This window comes from Synchiropus splendidus, chromosome 1, assembly GCF_027744825.2.
Source record: "Synchiropus splendidus isolate RoL2022-P1 chromosome 1, RoL_Sspl_1.0, whole genome shotgun sequence".
Classification (NCBI taxonomy): domain Eukaryota; kingdom Metazoa; phylum Chordata; class Actinopteri; order Syngnathiformes; family Callionymidae; genus Synchiropus; species Synchiropus splendidus.
The window spans coordinates 4,391,114-4,405,141 of record NC_071334.1 but is presented as its reverse complement, the minus strand read 5'-3'; the positions used below and the strand labels follow the sequence as shown (position 1 = coordinate 4,405,141).

Here is a 14,028-nt window from a genome sequence, read left to right as displayed (position 1 = left end):
TTGTCATGTTTTAAACTAACTTCGTGATGAGGTTTCGTGACACAATATTGAAGGGTTGATGAGGTTTCATGAAACAGTGTTTTGGTTTTCAGAATCCACCAGATGGCGCTGTCTGCTGTAAAATGTTTGGACTTGAGCAACTAAATGAAACCTCACATCAGTTCTAAACCAAGAGCGCCATCTAGTGGCCTCTGTTTCATCCACCTTGCAATACTGTTTCGTGATACCATCACTACTTCTTACTGTGTGGTAACTTGCTGTGACACAGAAACTTTACAAAAAATAAATAATCTGCAACATTGGTTAATTTGGTAAACTGCAAATAAATAGAGAAAAAAATGTTAACGTTAAAAGCTGCTTTTTAAGATTTTTTTTTTTTTTTTTTTCATGGTGAGTCCACTTTGGTCCGACTTTGCTCTCTTGAGTTCTTCGCCTCAACTTTTGTAGATATTTTGGGGATCTATTTTCCCCGCTGTCTTTGTTGAACTTTTCGCAATGTTCAGTGTTGGGTCACTTTTCCTGTCCATTACCTCCTAATGTCAAGACCCAGGCTGCTCCTCTCCTCCCCCCCCCTCACCTGCTGCCACCACATCCACACGCTTCCTCGAGCTGTAGCTCTGGTTACAGCTCTGTAGCGATCCAGTCTAAATAATACAGCCGTGATGAATGGCAGGGCCAGATTCATATCCATCAACGGGCTCCTTTTTTTTAAAGCAGCATCTATCTTCTGTACGGCGTCTCTTTGAATCGGCCGGCCGAAAGAGAAAAAAAAAAAAAAAGCGAGGAGACTTCACTAGGGAGTTTGGTCTGTGAGTTTATGTGTCTGTGATAAGACACAGTGAGTGATATGCGCCTCCTCGCTGCCCGCGAGACACGAGAGCAGGCAGGAAAGAGACGTACACAGATTGTTATTGACACGCAAACATGAGTGCACACCTCCGCAGGCGTGCAGGAGATTAATGGACCTCTGATTTACAATCCATCCGTGATGTGAGTAATTGTGTTTAAAATAGTATCAATATCTCGCTCTGATTTGGTGAGATCACCCCAGAGAGATGGGGGGCATTAGCGTGGTGTCTTTTCAAACTCTCCAACACATACTCCGTCATTCAAAAGAGCCTAATCCCCCCTCACTTTGCTTATTCCAGCTCTTCATTCCTCACTCCCTTCTTCCGTCCCTGGAGGGCTGGACCTCAGACGCGGGAGGAAGAACTGCCCGACACACACACACACACACGTGCGCACGCGCGCGCTCAGACTAGGCCCTGGCAAGGCCTCCTTTGATAAATGACACACGTCATTGTGTCAGGAGAGAAGGGTTGGTCTGTGATGTATGGCGCCGACGATGAGAGGGGGGGAAATTGACTGTTTGGCAGTGCAACTACGACTTGCTGCTCTCCTTGGTGGAAGCCCCTTAAAAGAGTTTAAGCACACAAACCCACCACATCAATAGAGAGTGTTAAACTAAAGCACGTAGGAGCTCAAAGTGAGTTACAGAGAACCAGAGTTCTGGGAGCCAAACGGTGTTATTGGCAAAACAGGGGCGACATCAAGTAGTAAAGCATTTCCATTTGGTTTCTAGCTCCTACAGGTAACGGATCATCCCAAGATTACAAAGCATTAATGTAAGCAAGGAGCTCAACATTTCTGGACTGAACTATATAAAAACAATCTGAAGCAGTGAGTATGAAGTACTGTGTTTCAATGCGTATTTCAGAGGCTCAAACTCAACCATGTCTATTTATTCATTGACACTTCCACAACAGAATGCGATGTCAGTCACTTAACTGATAACCTAAGGCCAAAAACATCCTCCTGCACAGTAGTAACACATTCATCTGCAGCAAGTTTTTGTAAGTTTTCAGATGAATTCAAGATCTCCTCTGTAACTTTCATGGGTCACCACATGAGTTGGTGGACAAAATTAGTCCGTCAGAAACTTTGAAAAACAAAATGGAAAACACTTCAAGAAGTTGAAGAACACATATGAATGCACAGTACATATTCATATTTGAAGTACAGTGGTACCTCAATTTTCGAACGTCTCAGACTTCGAACAACTCAAATGCCCTCTGTTATTGTGTATAACGCAGCCTCTGTATGCAGACGTGTCCCGTTAGCTCCATTTACTGACTGTTTTTTCTTCATATTGAGGTGTAAAACCTTTCCTGTCTCCACACTGGACCGTGGTAGAGTGTCACAGGGGAGGTGCTGGAGCGCTCACTCCAGGGTTTGATGTCCTGTTGTGGGCTGGAGCTGGGACAGGGATGAGGCCAGTCTGGGACAGAGCGTGACTTGGTTTATGACTTTGTCACAGCCAAACTGCACAGAAGCGCACATTCAGAGCTGGACACGCACCGGGCACCTCTTCACTTCTGGAGAGACCTCACTCACTCGGCAACCCCTGCCACATGCAGCGGCCACACACATAGAGGAACAGCCACCTGCAGCAGACACTCTACATTCACTCCTACAAAAGACTGTTTTAAGGCTTGGAACGCATTAGTTCTTTTTCCATTCATTGTAATGGTAAAAAATCCATTCAGATTTCAAACAAATCACTTCTCGAACGGCCGTCTGGAACGGATTGTGGTCGAGAACCCAGGTACCACTGTATTTTCCTATTTCGAATGCTGTAAATGTTGAAACTTGAAGTTGACTTATTGGTCAATTGGTTATTTTTATTTATTTATTGCTGTATTTATTTTGGTGAATGAGTTGAAAGGAAACCATTCCAGGTACCTCAAGCAAAACACATTTTCTTGCTGATATTGTGATGAAAACCACATGGCATCCACACCTTTGGGTGTATTCGGTTGTTATTATTTTGCTAACTACACACATGTAAATGTAGCTAACAACCGGCAGAACGTAAGCAAATCCACTCCAGCTCTCTCCACGTTTACAATAAGGAATGAGGAGAACAAATAGCTTTTCAAGGAGGAAGCAGGGGAGCGTGAAAATAGACAGACAAAAAAATGATTATTTTTAATTCCTCCTGTAACCATCTCTCCCCGGCTCCTCTTCCCTCCTTGTCGTGGGGTGGCTGACATCTGCCGAGTGCATTTAAAAAGGGGGAAAAAAAAAATGTGTCAGAGGAGTGTGATGCTGTGTTTTGCACACACACACACATGCACGGAGGCCCCCTCCCCTTCTTGCTCAGTTTCATTAGCTCACTGGCAGGGTGGCACTTCTCAAGCTCATTACCGAGGAAGGATTTATGGCGCGGCAGCCAGTGGCGGAGAAAAGGCATCTGTCAATAATTGCAGGGAGCAGCAACTCCCATCTCCACCAGCTTTGAAATCTCATTAGGTATGCAGTTATCAGGCATAAAGATCAAAAACATTACTCAGCTCCGACAGAAAGCAAGCAAGAAACATTAATTAGCAACAGGGCCTTGGCGGTATAAAATAAAACCGCCTTCCCCGCTCTCATCTGGCTCACGCGCTCCGTGCTGGCGACGCCCTTCCTCATTGGCTCACCTTTATTTGAGGGCACCCATCAATGAAAGGCGACAGTTCGGGTCTGCCACAATTGAGAAGCCACCATTGACTTTTAAGTCAACGCACAACAATGTGAGTTCCACGTCGGAGCGTCGCAACTTTCTTTTTGGCAAATGTGGGTCAAAACTGGGCAGAGACTATCACGGCTGTACAGCGGTGACGCCTATTTCTAAGTTATACTTCTTGGTGTCTTTTGAGATGAATTCATAACAACAAATGATAGAAGCTAAACGCGTGTTGCAGAGTTAGCATTAAGGAATTTTGTACACACTGAAGGCAGCCACATATCAACAAGAGATGTGACATGAATAAAACTAGTATCTTAAATAGCTCTTTCAAATAAATGAATTCACAGTTTTTCTTTTTTTTTTTCAGAGCTTAAGTTGTCCACTCACGTGAAGACAGCTAAATATGGGCAGCAACCTCTACATTCACTCCTACAAAAGACTGTTTTAAGGCTTGGAACGCATTAGTTCTTTTTCCATTCAATGTAATGGGAAAAATCGATTCAGATTTCAAACAAATCACTTCTCGAACGGCCGTCTGGAACGGATTGTGGTCAAGAACCGAGGTACCACTGTACTTTCCTATTTCGAATGCTGTAAATGTTGAAACTTGAAGTATTATTTTATTTATTTATTGCTGTAATTTTGGTGAATGAGTTGAAAGGAAACCATTCCAGGTACCTCAAGCAAAACACATTTCCTTGCTGATATTGTGATGAATTCACTGATGTTTTTTAAAATATATATTTTTTTTTTTTCACGTGAAGACAGCTAAATATGGGCAGCGACCTAAGCACTCGGGTGAAGACATTCCTGTCGCTGCATCAGAGAGGTGGAGACACTGCCACCAAGTGATGACAAGATCATGAAACAATGTTGGAAGGGAGATGACAGAGTGGCCTAATTTTCAGAGGCCACTAGATGGCGCTCTTGCTTTCATTGAATTAGTTATTCAAGTCCAAAGAAGCAGACAGTGGTGGCCTCTGAAAATCAGTATACTGTGTCATGAAACCTCATCAACCCTTCAATACTGTGTCATGACACTTCATCGACCCATCTATGATATGAATGTTGCCAGAATATGGCGACATCAGATGGAAATATGCTTGTGTTATGAATGTGAAAAGTCCTGGAGGAAACATGTTTAATAAAACTGCAAAGTAAACCACGCCCTGAAAAGTATAAATTCTACTTGTCCAGAGAGAAAATATAAATAAACTAGCATTATGTCCATTCCACTGACGACAAAATTGAATCAGAAAAATCAACAATTAAAATGCGAAAAAAGTTTGAAAGAAAACTCTTCATCAGCATGAACACGTAAAATACATTACACAAACTCCTCAGGCTCTGGCTCCAGCATAGGAGCCATAATCCAGTCTGTAATAAAGTACTAAACTGAAGCAAACTACGCAGTGAATACATAAAACTGTTCAAAACATTTGATTTACACTGCTTGAAAAAAAAAAAAAAAACATAAGATGAAAGGACCACGATCCAAGAAACAGTATTGACTCACAATGGTGATAGGTTTCATGAAACAGTTTCCTCAATTGCAAAGCTCAGTAGGTGGCGCTCTCATTTTAAAAGTAATGCTTCACTGCAAACAGTTCTTCAATTGTTGTTCAAGTGGAGCAGAGAGTTCCATCTAGTGGCCAGTGAAAATGGGGACACTGTTTCATGAAGCCTCACCAGCCCACCAGTAGTTAATGGCGCAGACATTTTTGAGCCAAGATACATGACATGAGTTCTGTCGCTCTTGGACAAGAAAGTTCACATGACAGTGGTCGATGTTTGACTCAGGAAGATGTGACTGAATAAAAACAATAAAAACTTTCAGAGTGGGCGAAGAAAGCAGAGCGTAATGGTGACGTCTGGCACTGTCTGCGACAACAAAGCTCAGTGTCCTAACCACCACACAGCCCAGTGGACAGGTCAGTCAGGTCCAGAGTTCTTAAAATATACTGTCCAACAACCTAGCTTTCAATAGAGCCGGGGGCGCTTCAACAGCAGTGGTGAGAAGCCAAACTTTTCAGTGCTGAACACCACCCTCATCTACTCCAAACCAATTCTGAAATTTTGACGTAAATCCTTTCACAGATTTTTGAGTTACGCTGCAAACTCCACATGTGACACTTTGACTCTCACCTTCTTCCTCAGCCCAGTTCACTCCAGGGAAACAGACTCAAGGAAGTTTTCAGGGTCTCGCTACATGGTGTCACCCCGAAATCTCGGGAAATTTGGAAACTGGTTCTTGCGTCAGGTCAGTCACTCACTGCCATCGTTCTGTGTCTTTTCACCTCTAGAATGTAAAGTGCTTTTCCGTATCATTGCTGAGGATCTGAACGTGGAACAGAACTGCATCATCTGCAAAAGCTGTGACATAATCATCAGCTCTCTAGCATACAAAGCCACCACCTTATGGCTGTAATCCCCAGGAACAAGACAGTCAGAACTTTTCCAAACTCAAGTGTGCACATGTGGAGTGGTGATGCAAACAAGCCAGCTGGGCGCACGTACATGTGGACTGGTCTGGGAAGGGTGTAGATAACTCTCTGCATCTGAAACTGATCAGAAACCAGGAGAAAATGAGCCACCAGAGGCAAGTCTTGTTCCCCCTGTTTTTTTGTTGTTGGCAGTGAATAAGTAGTGGCCAGTCAGCCGTATGCGTGTGTGTGGAAAGAGAAGAGGAAGATGCTGTCAACTTGAGAAGGATGTCAGCACAGGCTGGCCCTGATTACCAGACCCTCAGACGGGTCCTCGCTGGCTCCCCTGCCTTTCATCACAACCACCAACACACACACACACACTGGACTGATGGCTGCCAGTCTCATCGCGGTCCAGCCAAAGCTGCCGTGGGAAAGGGAAGCGGAGGGCTCTGATTGTGAGAGCATGCACCCAAACACACACAAGTACACATGCTGCAGACATAAAGACCTCCCTCCCTCCCCTCCACCCCCCACTGAGGGTAAGCAGAAACCCAGACTTGGACCTGGGCCCAGATGACACACACACACACACACACACCTTGCGCTCCGCCGTCTCGACCTTTGCCTAGCCGGCAGTTACTTAAAATCCACGCGCCCCTTCGCTTTACACACACCGTCGCCGAGAGTAACTTCCTAAAATCGACGGAGACAATAAATCGTGGCCGATCAATAAAGAGTGATAAATTCATGCTTGAGAAACTGGGGCAGCTGAAAGACAGTTTGGCAGAAGAACAAATATATTTTTAAATTATATCAATACCAAATATGTTGACAAGCGATTTTCATGCAAGAAAAATAAATAACAATTTCATCTTAACGTTAATGTTGAATGGCACATTGTTATTGTCGATAAAGCGGTCAGGGTGCCTGGCGTCAGTTATGCTTATGACTTCAATATACAACTTTCTTGAGGCATTTTACTTTTAATTTAGAAAAAAAAAAAAGTCAGTCGACGGACCACTAATTTACTTTGTACTCCCTGTTAGCGACAATGTTGCCAGACATTTCCAGCAAATTAAAATCAAAATATGAGGCCTCTCCTGCTCTTTATTTTTATGGCTACAAAAAAAAATCGTTTTATGAGGTGAAGGAGAAGAGACGGGAAAGAATTGTGGGGGTGAGGTTGGGGGGATGACGGGGAAGAAAGGGGGGGAAAAAAATGAGGAAAGGATGCAGCCTTGTGAGCCAATTTAAGAAATAACTGCTGATGCATCAGCTATTGACTGTTTGAGCACTCGTGATAGCGCTCAAGGCGAAACTGGGAGCGAAATGACAGCATCAACTGCCGGCAATAAAGTGCAGCGCGCCCGACCAAGGGGGCTCTAATTGACAGCTGTCAACCTAATGGGAGACATGACGGAAGATTCAGCGAGAACAGGGGGATAAGAAACACTGTTTATAAACCATCAGCCACTTATCCTCAAGGAAGAGGGGGGAGGGAGGGGCTTGGGTGAGGGATCACCCCCCGCCCCGCACGCTCCTTCCTCCCATTTCCTCCGTCTCCGATTGTCTACTTGCTTGCTTTTTCATTCTCTGCCTCTTTCTCCCGCACATAATCTGTTTCACAATCTCATTCCCTTTCTGTCTCGGCCTATGATCGAATATTTAACTATGCAACTGCTCCCGTCTTCTCTCTGTCTCCTGGTTCATTGTGGCGGAGCGTCGCGGGGCAGGAGCACTAAGAAAAGCAGAGGGAAGCCATAACTAATCACTGTGTCAGTTAGCAGCCTGGGAAAGACCCGGGCTTCACAAAGTGGGACAGGCAGCCGGGACGAGAGGGTGATCAGAATGTGGAAACATCCCAGATTGCCTGTGTTAAGGTGTGTGTAGGTGGGATTTTACTTAAGAGCTCCAGCAGATTGTTTCAGATCTAAAGCTTCTGTTCAAAATCGTGTTTGAGAAATCCGATAAAAAAATTACAATTTTCTGTCGCTGACTCATGTAGGAGAAAAGCTACGTTGTGACGTGCCATTGTTCAGATCGCATGTCAAACCCCAGGCTCGGGGGCCCAGTCTAGCCCAACAAGTCTGTTCACGTGGCCCAGCTGAGCTTAGGGCATATTAAAATAAAATATATATATATATATACATTAATTTGCCACTTCTAATGCTGTTGACCTCATGACCTTTGAACACGTTGAAGCTTTGTTGTTTGACAGGCTGCTTTCCTGCAAGCAGTGATGTAAAATTGACCTGGAAACTTAGTAAAAGTAAAGTAAAGGTGCAGTTGGTGGGAGGAAACCTGTGTATTTTGACAGAACAGAGATTGTCATTTTATGATTTAGGAATGACAATAAAACCATAGTTTATTTGACCCACAATTTGGATTGAGGACTATAGTTTGACCTAGTGATGGGTAGATGAGGTTTCATGACACAGTGTTGAAGGGTAGATGAGGTTTCATGACACAGTAGTGAAGGGTAGATGAGGTTTCATGACACAGTATTGACAGGTAGATGAGGTTTCATGACACAGTATTGAAGGGCAGATGAGGCTTCATGGCACAGTATTGAAGGGTAGATGAGGTTTCATGTAGGAGTAAAGCTACATTGTGACTCAAGACACTGGGACTCAGTCTAGCCCACCATGTGAGTTCATGAGGCACAGCAGAGCTTAAATTAAATAATTTCTAAACCAAGAGCGCCCTCTAGTGGCCTCTGAAAATTAGGACACTGTTTCATCAGCCCTGAATTACTGTTTCATGATGCCTCATCTACCCATCACTAGTTTGACCACTTTAGTTTGTGGCTTCTTTAGTTCTTATTTTTGTCTAAATTGTCATGAAACATGTTGCTTACTTGTGCTGCAATGACAACAAAAGATATTTCATTTCATTTATCTCTTGGTGGGTGAATGAGGTTTCATGAAACAGTGTGCTGGTTTTCAGAGGCCACCAGATGGCACTGTAAAATGTTTGGACTTAATTTCTAAACCAAGAGCGCCCTCTAGCAGCCTCTGAAAATGAGGGCACGGTTTCATCAACCCTGCAACACTGTTTCATGACACGTCATCGACCCATCACTACTAAGTACTACTACACTAAGTACTATAAATGTGGTTACCTAAATTGCAAACGTTTCCAACTATCAGTTCGCCTCAAGATGAAAGACTGAACTGAAAACATACTGACTGAACGTGAAGTCAACGTAGCCATGTGTTTATAAATATGTCATGGAGAAGCGATTTTTTAAATTTTTTTTATGCATAAACACATGCGCAAATATTGTTTTTGAGTGGGCAGTGATGATTTCGCTTCATTTCACAAGGCTTCCAAACAACCTATGGAATATTAAAACACACAAATAATGAACACCAAAAAAAGTAGAGTTTACCTGCTGCTCATCATTATTATTATCGCTATTATTTAACAAGTCCGAGGTAAAGTGAAGCCTCCAAAAAAAACATGACGTTAAAGTGGAGTGTAGCAGGTCAATAAAGCCTTGGCCAAGCTGATAAAAATTCAGCGTAGCATTTCACGTAAGCAGATGCGTGTTCATCATCATGGCTCAGAGTAAAATAGCTTTGTTTAAATAGCACAGTCCTCAGTGTTCGCCTGTTCGCTCTTGTGTGAAAACGTGCCTCGCTCTGTGTGTGTGTGTCTCCGTGTGAGAGTCTATTTAAATGGGCCACTGCATCTTGACTTAGATCCACCGCGAGTGCAACGTTAACATGCATCAAGCATGATTAATCTCTCGCTCTCATCTACAATCAATCACACGCTCACACGTGCGCGCGCAGGCAGGCGGAGGCTCAGGAATCACAGAAATCAGCTGCTTTTCCTCCTCGGGTGCCATCTATCTGGTGTCAGACGGAAGCAGATCTGTCTTGATGTTCATATTTACATAAATCATGCTTAGCCTCTTTGGACACTGTGCTGATGATAGGTGTTTCCGAGGCGCTAAAAAAATAGTCATTCACGAGCTAATAATGGCCTCCGTCAACGTCACCAATCCGCGGAACAAAACAGGCGTGAGCTGAGCAGCAGCTGCGCCGGATCGCGTCGCGAAAACACCAAATCATCCGGGTTTCAAAAAGTAAGCCGGGTGTTTGATGCTAACGCTTCCTCTGGCATAACAATGAGTGTTTGGTCAAGCTGCAGTGCTGGAGACAAAAGCCCCGCGCTGGCCGTCCTTTCCTGGCAAACAAACACTGGAAATGTGCGAGCGCACCTCAAGTCCTCGCGGAGACCCGACAAGGACGCAACGGAGACGGCGGACCTGTGCTCACCTTCACCTCCGCGGAGAAGGGGCGGGGTTAGCCCGGGACGCCTTAGGTGTCGTCCATTACCCCCCAAACTCTGCCTAATTGGCGAGCGTGACAGTGTGCGGAGCTTGTCATCTCCAATCATTAGTCCTGTCAGAGATCCATCAGACGCTGGGCTAATGAGGAGAACGCTAATGAAGCTGGCAAAACAACTCCTCTCCTCAGACGGCTGAGTGCGCGCCGTCGCCCGGATGGAAATAGACATCGCGTTCAACCTCGGATTGTTTTGGATTCTGAGGGAACAGATCTGCTCACCGCGACTCTTCGCTCTGGTTCAGCGTCGCCACACCTGACCTTCGGTGGAAACCTCTAGTTTGGTCACAGATAGTGTTGATGTCCTCATGACCCTCCATTATCTGTGATGTCATCATACCGATCCAGAAAAATGTTTTCTAGATGAAAATCTTGGACCTTTTTAAACTGACACAGATGATGATCCTGCTGGTCACTTCATCTTCATCTCAAATTAAAGTGGGTTTTTTTTGTTTGCTTGTACATGATGCTGACTCGACAGAAAAATGAAAGCGAGTTCTGTCCTTAAAATGACGTAGTGAAATCCACTTGTTTGTGTAGGATGCGGTCAGAATGAGAAGCCTCCAAACTTCGGGTCAGAAATGAAGAAGAAACCTAGAAGAAGAAACTATTTATCAATGGCTATAAAGGTTTTTTTGTTCCAATTCCATACATTGTCACATTCCGTCACACAGTATATTTGGGTTATAGTTGTGTTATTGGAGTCTCTGTCTGGACCAGTGTAAAGACTAAAGTTGCCTATTAACGTGAAGGCCTCCGTCAAAAAAACAAAAGAAGAAGAAGAAGAACAAAGGCGAGGGAAAAACTGCGGATGAGAACAAGTCACGGTGCCTCGTGCACGCTCGTCCCGCACACGCACACAGCCCTGATTCCCAATCAAGGCCCATCATTTGCCATGCAGCCACAACTCATGCCAGGACTGCGGCGCAATCCATTTATCACCGCTCCTTCAGTGCCATCCTCTTAACCTTAGCACTTGCAGCTGCACTCGCGGGGAGAGCGGAGGAGCAAGTTTCCGAAAGTTTGCTCCTCGTCACAGAAACAAACGCCTTATTCACTGTCTCGGTCGGATCTGGATTTTCCAGCTGAATTACACGAGAAAAAAAAGGAAAAAAAAAAAACTTTCTTCCATCAATCCATCTGTCCATCCAGCCATTTCTTCACCCCCCCGTCCATTAGAGCTAAAACATTCGGATCAAGTGGAGGCCCTGGGCTGAGAAGACATGTATTAGTGTGTGTGTGAGTGTGTGTGAGTGTGTGTGTGTGCCTGCCTCTGATTGACCATTAGGACCATTGATGAATGTGGCTGTCAGAGTGCAGACAATTAAATCAAATATGAAACAAAGTCGCTCTGACGGCCCGTTCTGATGGAGCAAACCAGTCTTCCGCCTCGCGATTAGGCTAATAGTTACATTTTTCATACCACTGTGCATGTGCTTGAGGGTATAAATACACACAGCGCGTATACATCACACGAGCCACGTAAAGACTCTGTGTGTGTGTGTGTGTGTGTGTGTGTCAGTGAGAGCTTGATCGTCTCGCCATAGCAACAAGAAAGCCGACACAAAACACGGACACAGGCAAACAAGCAGAAAAGCCATGAAGCCAGCCAGCGCTGTCCTCACATCATGTGCTCCTGCTGCAGGCAGGGCCACCCTAAAACCGCCGATAGCACCCCCAACACTTGAGGGGTGAAGTCTGCCACACACGTCACCATAAACTCAGGGATGCAAATAAGATGTCCCCGGATAATCTGGGAGATAAACTAAGCTTTAATAAGCAGCCAATATGACGCCAATTATACGCCGTGGTCCTTCAGGTTCTGGTTCAACTTGACCGAACGTTGATAGGGTTTGGAGTGAATTGTGTAACAGTGAAAGAGGATGTCAGTAGTTACCACCTTGGGCCCATCAAGCTTACAGCTGTCTGGAACACAAAGCAGATGGCTTGATAAATCACGGCAAATATGCAGGAAAGATGTGCCCACCACCATATTGCATGAGTTAAGATGAAGGCAGCGGATCAGTCCTTTAAACGCTGACGGTCTGATGCTGCGCTCACAGTCTGAAACGCTCTACAGTGAATTTTTAAAAAGCCAAATAGGGAAGACATTCCTTCATAGGTGGCATTGTAAGGTTATTATTATCGTTCTGCGCGAGGATTAGATGCTATATTGCATTGTACATACTGTTTTTCTATGAAGCATTTCGAAGCCAGAGTGTTCAAATGCCAAGTCTAACATTTTGTTCACGCGAAAACGGAAACACACTCACAAAAACTGTTAAAATGGAAGCTATATTTTCATCAAACGGGGGGAATAAACACTGATGTATCGCGTAGTAGCCTTAACTTAATGGTGAATCATAAGCTTCAAAAGGCGGGATATTTATTCGAGAGTTATCCAAAAGATAAAGAGCTGACGATGACTCTGAGTTTGTGGGGCCCAGACTTCCGCAGAAGCCAGGAGTCGGACACGATGCGGAAGTGGATTTATTGACATTTATCGAGGATGAATAGATCAAACGCTCAGCTGGATGACAGGCGATCAATCTGGCGTCAAGTCTAGGATTTGTGTCTGTTAATGCTCTCATCTGGACGTGCAAATGAAGTTCAAAATAAATAAATACAAATAAAAAAGAGGGCTGCTGCAGTCAAGAGGAAATGCTCATGAGCAGACGAGATAGAAAACCTAGTGTTCTGCAGGAAGAGGAGGCGACTCGTGACCTTTGCACGCAGCCTTCTTCGGTCGACACTTTTCCCCTAAATTATTTATCTACTTATTATCGAACATTGCAGGATGGTGAACGACAGATTTACAAGAATGACAAAAAGCTGTTGGGACGAAACCCTCGCAGGAGCAACTGCTGGACTTTCTATGTTGGTGTTTTTATCTTATTATTTTTATATTGTCCCATTGTGTGTTTGCCTAGATGTTATCGCAGGAGACTTCGTAGCCAGACATAATAACACGGAGGGTAATTATCAGTCGACCTAAGGCTCAAACACTAATAAAGTGTGTGTGTGTGTGTGTGTGTGTGGGAGGGGGTGGGGGTGGTGGAAGGGTCGGGAAGTGTCATTAGTAAATGGTATTAACAGAGGAAAATCAGTGGCTTGTTCGTTTTAGAGTGAATGGAGTTGTCGGTAAAAACAACACATAAAGACTTTAAGAAAATATATATATTGATAAAAGAAGGTCCTTCCTTTAAGCCGGTGCACAAGGTAAAATTGGAGATCAGGAATATAAACAAATAAGAGCGGGACATGTCAGTTGCATGGAATTTGGAATTGCGGATCGCTCACTTCCTGGGCGCTGCCGAGGTACCCTCGGGCAAAGCCAAGCCAACACGCCTGCCGAAGCACGTCCCTCTTGTCCAACCACTGCCCCGATAGTAAATACAAAGAAGTGTACAAATATATGAATGTTATGATGCGTATAATGTTGGCCATGAGACGGCGGTCGCGCCTCTGACCTTTCATCGACTCACACTGTAGAAATGCGCTTAGATTCTGAAAGTGTTGTGGTGACATTGACATAACATCATCTTCATCATCAGGATCATCATCGTCGTCAGTCATGATTTATGAATGCCAAAAACAAGTCGTGAATTGTATGATAAAGTGGGCACTTCTTAGTTTGAGTACCTCTTTTACATATGAATCACTGTGTACAATTGAATGATACGTCATTTAAAAATAACATATATCATTCACCTTTTAAGATCGCGTCTCTCTACGC

At 44.3% G+C, this 14,028-nt stretch overlaps 1 protein-coding gene across 1 annotated transcript in view; it reads right to left on the bottom strand.

Annotated features, from left to right (window-relative positions):
• The window catches only part of tshz3b (teashirt zinc finger homeobox 3b), a 37,617-nt gene that overhangs the window by 21,290 nt on the left and 2,299 nt on the right, over positions 1 to 14,028 (bottom strand). The gene's annotated exons all lie outside the window — the stretch shown is intronic.